This window comes from Aotus nancymaae, unplaced genomic scaffold (genome assembly GCF_030222135.1).
Source record: "Aotus nancymaae isolate 86718 unplaced genomic scaffold, 86718_ANA_hifiasm-v0.15.2.pri h1tg000014l, whole genome shotgun sequence".
Taxonomy (NCBI): domain Eukaryota; kingdom Metazoa; phylum Chordata; class Mammalia; order Primates; family Aotidae; genus Aotus; species Aotus nancymaae.
The window spans coordinates 103,034,536-103,042,726 of NW_026988425.1; the positions used below are offsets into that span (position 1 = coordinate 103,034,536).

Consider the following 8,191-nt stretch of genomic DNA (forward strand, 5'->3'; position numbering starts at 1 on the left):
AGAGAATAAATTAGTAAACGGAAGTCTGAGTTATTCTTTCTTAACTACTGATAAGTATGCAACAACAAACAAGAAAAATTTAACAAAGCTATAGAAGCAATATAATTTCTATGCTTGACCAAATGGACACGTAGAGAATTCTATATTTATTTATTAGAGAATATACATTTTTCCCAAATACACAAAAACAATTTCTCTCTCTTTTTTTTTTTCTATGTCTCCCCTATTCACAATATAGACCAGGCACAGGGCCTAGTCTGAGGCATATGTGGGGTGTGTTTATCTTGTCTCTTTTTCTGTACAGTCAGTGCAAGCACATAGCTGGTGGTTAGCACCAGGAGATCAACAATTTCTAAAACTTGGTCACATTCTAGCTTAGAAAGTATGTTTTAACAAATTGCAAAATGTAGGTAATCTACATCAGTAGATTATATTCCCTGACATCAAAACACAATTAAGTTTGAAAATTATAACAAAAGGATAAAGTAATCCTACATATATCAGGAAATAAAAAATAACAATTCCAAGTCACCTATGACTCAAAAAAGGAAGTAACAATGAAATTTTAAAAATATTTAGAATTAAATAACAGCAAAATACTACATATAAAAACTTATGATGTTCAAGAAAATGGCACTTCAGAGGAAATGTTACATAAACATTCATCTAACAGCAAGGGAAACCCAAAAATTAATTACTGAACATTAAAAATGAGAAAAATAACAGCAAAATAAATCCCAAAAAAGTGGAAGTTAAGAGAAATTTTAAGAGCAGATATCAGTAACATACAGAATAAAATCTGAGAAGGATCAATAAAGCCAATATGTTCAAAATCATTAGTCTTCAGAAAATTCAAATTAAAAGCATAATGAAATACTATTTCACACTAACTAGAATGGCTAACATTAAAAAAAAAAACTGACAATACCAAACTTTGAGGAATATAGATCAATTAAACTCTAATATGTTACTGATTGAAGTGAAAATAAGCTATAACAATGTAGGAAATCTATTTGTACCTTTGTAAGTTAATTGTATACCTATACCCTGCCCCAGAAATTTCATTCCCAAAGAAATGAAAACATTGTTATAAAAATATTTGTACAAGAATGCCTATAGTAGTGTTATTCACAATAGTCCTAAACTAGAAACAATTCAACCATCTATTAGTGGGAAAATGGATTAAATGTGGTATGTTTATATAATAGGATTATTCTCAGTAATAACAAAGAACGAATTACTGCTACATGCAATGACATGCATAAATCTCAAAAATATTACATTGAGTGAAAAAAGCCAAACACAAGAGTATACATACTATATGATTTCATATATGCAAAGTTCAAGCACAGATAAAACTACTGCATGGTGATGGTCTTTGGGAGGCTGGAAGGTGTAAGGACTGAACAGAAGGTAGCATGATGGAAATGTTTTATATTAGGGGTGGTAACATGGGTGGATGTATGTATCAAAACTCATTGTAATGGATTAAATTTCTAAAGATGACCACAGCAATATCTCTCATACTGTATGTTGTTGTGCAATGTGACCTTGCCACTCCCCCATACAAGAGATAGAGTCTAATCCCAATCCTTGTGAATCTGGGCTTAATTAGTGACTTAATTGACTATCAGAATATGGCAGAAGTGACATTCTAGGACTTAAGAGGCCAGACCACTAAAAAAAACCTTATAGTTTGCTCCTGGGTCTCTTGGGACATGCAGAATCCAGCCACCATGCTATGAGAAGCCAATGTCACATGGAGAGCCATGTATAGAGAATCAGGTTTATAGCTCTAACCAAATGCCCAGCTGGATTTCCAAGTGACAGAAAGGAGAAACTGCCAGGCATGTGAGACAGCTGTAAACCCTCAGATGACTAGAGACTCAGCTGACATCAAACCACATCTTGTGGTTTAAGGAGATACCCCAAATGATAATCACCCAGCCAAGACAGTCAACTCCAAAACTGTAGGAGCTGATTTAAAAAAAAAAAAAATTGTTTTCAGCCATTTAGTTATAAATAACCAGAACCCTTATTGAATTGTAATGAACATTTGTACATTTCATTATAAGCAAATTTTACCTCAATAAAAATAAGATTATAAGAGAAAATACTGTATTTGAATTAGGTTTAGTGACATATAACAGAAATACAAATAAGAGCTCAAACAGTATGGAAGTATATTTCTCTCTGATGTACAAAAATAAAAAATAAAAGAATCTAAAAGTTCAAAACTAGACAATGTAGGGTGTATTTGGCAGCTTCACAGTCATAAGATCAAGGCTCTGTCTAAATCTTCCTTTCATGGTCATTGTTAGGTCTCCCCTGACTTCAGGTTGTTCACAGGCTCAGGTAGCATCAAATCATTGGGGAGCCACTACTGGTCACACTATGTACTATTGATCCTCATCTTCAAAGGAGCACTGTTAACCAAGTCTGCTTTCTATCCCTTTGTCATTCTCCCAGGTCCAGGATGTCATTATCTCTGTCCTAGATTAATACAATAACTGCTTATCTACCAGTCTCCTTCTGACCTCTCTTTCTCTTGAGAAAAGAAAAGTAACTCAGAGCAGTCTGACTAGCGCTGCCTCACACGTTATCTTCACGTTCTTGGAATGTGTGGCACAATAAAAACAGGTATAGCTAATCGACAGCTCATGTTATTTTAATGTAAGTTTCTGGTAAACAACTTAGGAATTGCCTCTTCTTTAAAAACCCACATGTAACTGCTGCTAATTGGAGCACATATTCGGGGCAACTAGAATCTGTCTCTTGGGTTGCAGTCCTCAAATTTGGCCCAAAGAAACTCTGTATATTAACGTTCTCTCCATTTTTTCCCTTAGGTTGATATTCTAGTCTCATCTTTTACATGATTCCCAAACAAAAATCTCATCATTTCCCTCTTCTACCAGCCTTTCAGACCCTTTAATTTCAGACCCTTTAAGACAACCTTATTGCCAATAAAATAAAATCCAAACTCATAGGGACTATCCAGATTGCTGGACATAAGGTTTGAGTATATGCTTTATATTTATATCTACTGTTTTGGAAAAAAATAGTTTGTTTTGGTTTCTGTTATAAAGTTAAACTTTCTCTTTCTCTCTCTGTCTCTCTCTCTCTCTGTCTGTCTCTCTCTCTATATATATATATACATACACACACACACACACTAAAAATATATATATACACACACACACATATTCACATCTATATATATACACATAAATATTATAAATCTTAATTGCAGCAAACCTTTGGTGCAAAATATGTTGGAGACTGGATTCTCTCACTGACTTTGGGGTCCCACACTTACTTAAAAAAACACCATTTGGGAACTTACAGAGTAGTGTGAGGGGAAAAGTAAGGCAATGTAACGCAAACTTCCTTTTGGAAATAGTTAAAAGAAATAAAAATGTTTGGTTTGTAAAAGAGAAGTAGAAACACACAGGTGATGGGATATCATTGAAGTCTCTTGAGTGTGAAGGCTTTGCATATTTTGTTTAGTAACTCCTCTCCTAATGGTTTGTACTTCTCCACTCTGAGGAGTGTGTGTGTGTGTGTGTGTGTGTGTGTGTGTAATTTTTACTGTTTTGTTTTGACAATTAAGTTCTTAATTTATCCACAAATGAGTTCTGGCAGAAGATAAAGGTAGAATTTCATTTCCATATGGATAACCATATAGATACAGAGAGACATAGGTAGGTGGATAAATGAAGATTTTCTTCCATTCATACCTGAACTTCAAGGCAGAAAGCTGAAGTTGCCTTATGTCACTGACTTAATAAGACAAAAATGAAAAGCTAAGCTCATTGAAGAGATGACAGTGAATGTCATATAGGGAGGAACAAAATTTTGGGATTGTGGAGAGAGATGTCTCCTCAGACAGGAAGGTAACAGAAGGCATTTAGATACATATCCTCTGTTAGAGTACCACTCCCAGGAGATGACAGTATTTCAAACGAAATGGCTGGGCGCTGTGCCTTAGGAGACTGGACCCACAGCCTAGCAGAGGCTTAAAAATCTTCCTTGGGCCTAACTGTGGCCCATGAGAGGTATGTCAAACCAGAAGAGGCCATATAGATGTGACAATTGACCCAATTCCCTGAGGTACCTCTCCAATGTTTTGTTGATGTCTTAGCCCTGTGAAAGAAAATTGAATTTAGGGACCCCAAACTCATTTAGCCAAAAGGAAAAGTCAAGGTGGGAACTGGGTCACTCAAACTGGCCTCCACCTTTTGGTTCCTAAATAAGATGACTAAAAGATGAAAAGCTACCTGCCTCCCCCATGTTTTGCCCACAAGGGCAAATGATCTGTTAAAACTTCACCATGGCAATGCAAATTGATAGCTTTATCTTTACAGGTGCAGTCACCCTGGTTCACCAGACACAAACGCATATCTGGTTGTTCCCTTACCCTATTTGTCTGTGTTATTTTATGTAAAATGCAGATTAATCCCATTTTTTTCTTTGCCCCTATGGTTTATGTGAAACTGCCTGCTTCCCAGTATACTACCCTTTCCTTTTTTAATTTGGACACCTCAACATCATCTTTAGAGAAAGGCATAGAACTATCTCTGAGGTGCATCATTAACTTTGGCAAATAAATCTTCCAAAAATGATCGAGATTTGTCTTCCATGGACAGCACCCAGGACCTTCGTAAACCTTGGGGTAAGGGCTGGCTGAATAACAGTTGAGAGTGAATATCTAACCAGTCAAGCGGAACAGAGGCTTGGAGTAGTCAATTTAAAGAAAGTATAAAAGTACTATTTCTTGCATACATATGCTCATCAACTGATTCATAACTATTATGTAAATTTTAACTTTATAGTACTAAATTTAAAAATTAGCAATTTTTTCAGAAATAATAAGTGTAAATATAATCTAAAACTAATATGAAACAGTAATATTCAAAATACTGAAAACTGAAGCACTTTCAGTTTAAACTGAAAGTTTAAACCGAAGTGTTTCAGTGTAAACTGAAGTGTTTACAGATGATTTAGAAATCGTTGAACAAGATAGGAAGAATTAATATTATAAAAATGGCCATACTGCCCAAAGTAATTTATAGAGTCAATGCTATCCCCATCAAACTACAATTGACTTTCTTCACAGAATTAGAAAAAAAAACACTTTAAATTTTGTATGGAACCAAAAAAGAGCCCACACAGCCAAGACAATCCTAAGCAAAAGGAAAAAAGCTGGAGGCATCATGCTACCTGACTTCAAACTATACTATAGGGCTACAGTAATCAAAACAGCATGGTACTTGTACCAAAACAGATATATAGACCAATGGAACAGAAAAGAGGCCTCAGAAATAATGCCACACATCTACAACTACCTGATCTTTGATAAACCTGACAAAAAGAAGCAATGGAGACAGGATTCCCTATTTAATGAATGGTATTGGGAAAACTGGCTAGTCATATGCAGAAAATTGAAACTGGACCTCATTCTTATACCTTATACAAAAATTAACTCAAGATGGATTAAAGACTTAAACATAAGACCTAAAACCATAAAAACCCTAGAAGAAAACCTAGGCAATACTATTCAGGACATAGGCATGGGCAAAGACTTCATGACTAAAACACCAAAAACAATGGGAACAAAAGCCAAAATTTATAAGTGGGATCCAGTTAAACTACACAGCTTCTGCACAGCAAAAGAAAGTATTCTAAGACTGAACAGGCAACCTACAGAATGGGAGAGAATTTTTGCAAACTATTCATCTGACAAATGGCTAATATCCAGAATCTACAAGGAACATAAACAAATCTACAAGAAAAAAACAACTCCATCAAAAAGTGGACGAAGGATATGAACAGACACTTTTCAAAAGAAGACATTTATGCTGCCAACAAACATATGAAAAAAAGCTCATCATCACTGATCATCAGAGAAATGCAAATCAAAACCACAAAGAGATACCATATCATGCCAGTTAGAATGGCGATCATTAAAAAATCAGGAGACAACAAATGCTGGAGAGGATGTGGAGAAATAGGAACACTTTTATACTGTTGGTGTGAGTGTAAATTAGTTCAACCATTGTGCAAGACAGTGTGGCAATTCCTCAAGGATGTAGAACCAGAAATACCATTTGACCCAGCAATCCCATTACTGGTTATATACCCAAAGGATTATAAATCATTCTACCATAAAGACACATACACATGTATGTTTATTGCAGCACTATTCACAATAGCAAACACTTGAAACCAACCCAAATGCCCATCAATGATAGACTGGATAAAGAAAATATGGCACATATACACCATGCAATATTATGCAGCCATAAAAACAGATGAGTTCAAGTCCTTTGCAGCGAAGTGGATGAAGCTGGAACCCATCATTATCAGCAAACTAACACAGGAACAGAAAACCAAATACCACATGTTCTCACTCATAAGTGGGAGTTGAACAATGGGAACACATGGACACAGGGAGGAGAGCATCACACACCCGGGACTGTCAGAGGGTGGGGAGTTAGAAGAGGTATAGCATTAGGAGAAATACCTAATGTAGATGACAGGGTGATGGATGCAGCAAACCACCATGGTACATGTATAACTATGTAACAAACCTGCATGTTCTGCACATGTATCCCAGAACTTAAAGTACAAAAAAGGAAAAAAAGAAAAGAAAGCCTTAGACTACAAGGAAAATGAACTAAAAAGCATCATTGAAGTTTAAACAGGAACTATTTTAATTCATCTCCTATCAATCACTTATTTACTCATTTATTCAGGAAAATCACAATGAGCTAACACTGAAATTATAAAGCCCTGTTCTGACATACTTAGTTAAATATTTCAAACCTGCTTTACTCACCATAGGAACTCATTTGGCTTTGATGCAAACTGCTAACGTGATGAATGGTTTAGGAAGGAATTGCAAAAGGGATGTAATTGTCCATGAATTCTTATATTCGTTTATGTTGTGTGCCAGTACTTTTTATTTATTTGCAACTATCAGAAAAAGAAAAATCGAAATAAAGTTCTAAAAGTGGGCCAAGATGGCTTCTGGTTGGCCACATGCATAATAAAAACTAGGCCTATAAAGCAAAGCTGAACTCTCCTCTGCAGGGCTAGATTCTGTCAAATATTTCATTGATGTTTACTGATTACAACTTTGTCTATCAGATAAAACACAAAGGCAAGATATAATAAATCATCACTTTCCAGGACCTAAGAAACCTATATGCTCATTAACATTTTACCCTACATTTAGTAACCACATATTTGCTTTATCTTAGGTATAATGTAAACGAGCATTAACCGTGTTGGGTACCAACCCCAACCCTGTTCATGGGTGCCATGAGCCCCGGTGGTGGTGAGGGATTAAGAAAAGAAATAAAGACTAAGACACAGAAATGGAATTAAAGTGTGGGTCCAGGGGACCAACATGAAGTGCGAGGACCACGTTGGCCCCGAGTTCTGGTTTCCACAGGTTTTTGTTAGGTGCACACACTTGTTAATTGAGGGGTGGAAAGTAAGGTGGAGGTTTTGGAAGGGGCTTGAAACTATTGGGGGAGGCCTTGAAACTACTGTGGGACAAGAGAGCCAGGGTGAGAAGCATGTATCATTAGAATACAACGAAACAGGTAATTCTTCTAAGAAAAGCTAGTCTAGTACACCAAAGCACTGATCATTATCAATATGCAGCTGCACTGGAACACAGCAGGCAGGGCAGTAGGGCGCTACCAGGTCTGACCCCATACAATGCATCAAGGGGCTATTATCTCCCAAGCACTGTGGACATAGGGCAACTGAGATTACCCCATATTCTGAGAACATGGGCAGAGCAGGAGGTGTTCCACTATCGCCGCCTGCAAGGCCTTCCTGCCTTGCCAGCTCCCATCTGCAAAGACCCTCCCAGATCTTGTGAGCAAAGGTCACCAACATTTCCCGGGTGCTTACACAAGCACTCTTTACAAGACCCCTGTGCAGACCCCATGTTGGAAAGGAGTTTGTGGGACCAAGGTAGTGCTTTCCTGCCCTGCAACCACACTGCTGATGTGCCAAGGTTAATGGGGTGCTCTCAGAAGGTCTAACTTTGGGCCTCCCATTACAGCTTTTGCTTGTGCTTTTACAAGCTACAAGCTGTTCCCTTTTGTGCTGTGTTTTTCATTCACTATTGTTTATTTCTAGGTATAAAATTCAGTGTACTTCGAACTCTATAAGC

General features: G+C 36.8%; 1 non-coding gene across 1 annotated transcript; it reads right to left on the bottom strand.

Moving 5' to 3' along the window:
* Positions 1–212: 212 nt before the first annotated feature.
* Positions 213–344, bottom strand: LOC135275031 (small nucleolar RNA SNORA51). The gene has a single exon (XR_010342754.1). It is a non-coding gene; the product is annotated as a small nucleolar RNA SNORA51 (small nucleolar RNA).
* Between the last annotated feature and the right edge of the window lie 7,847 nt (positions 345–8,191).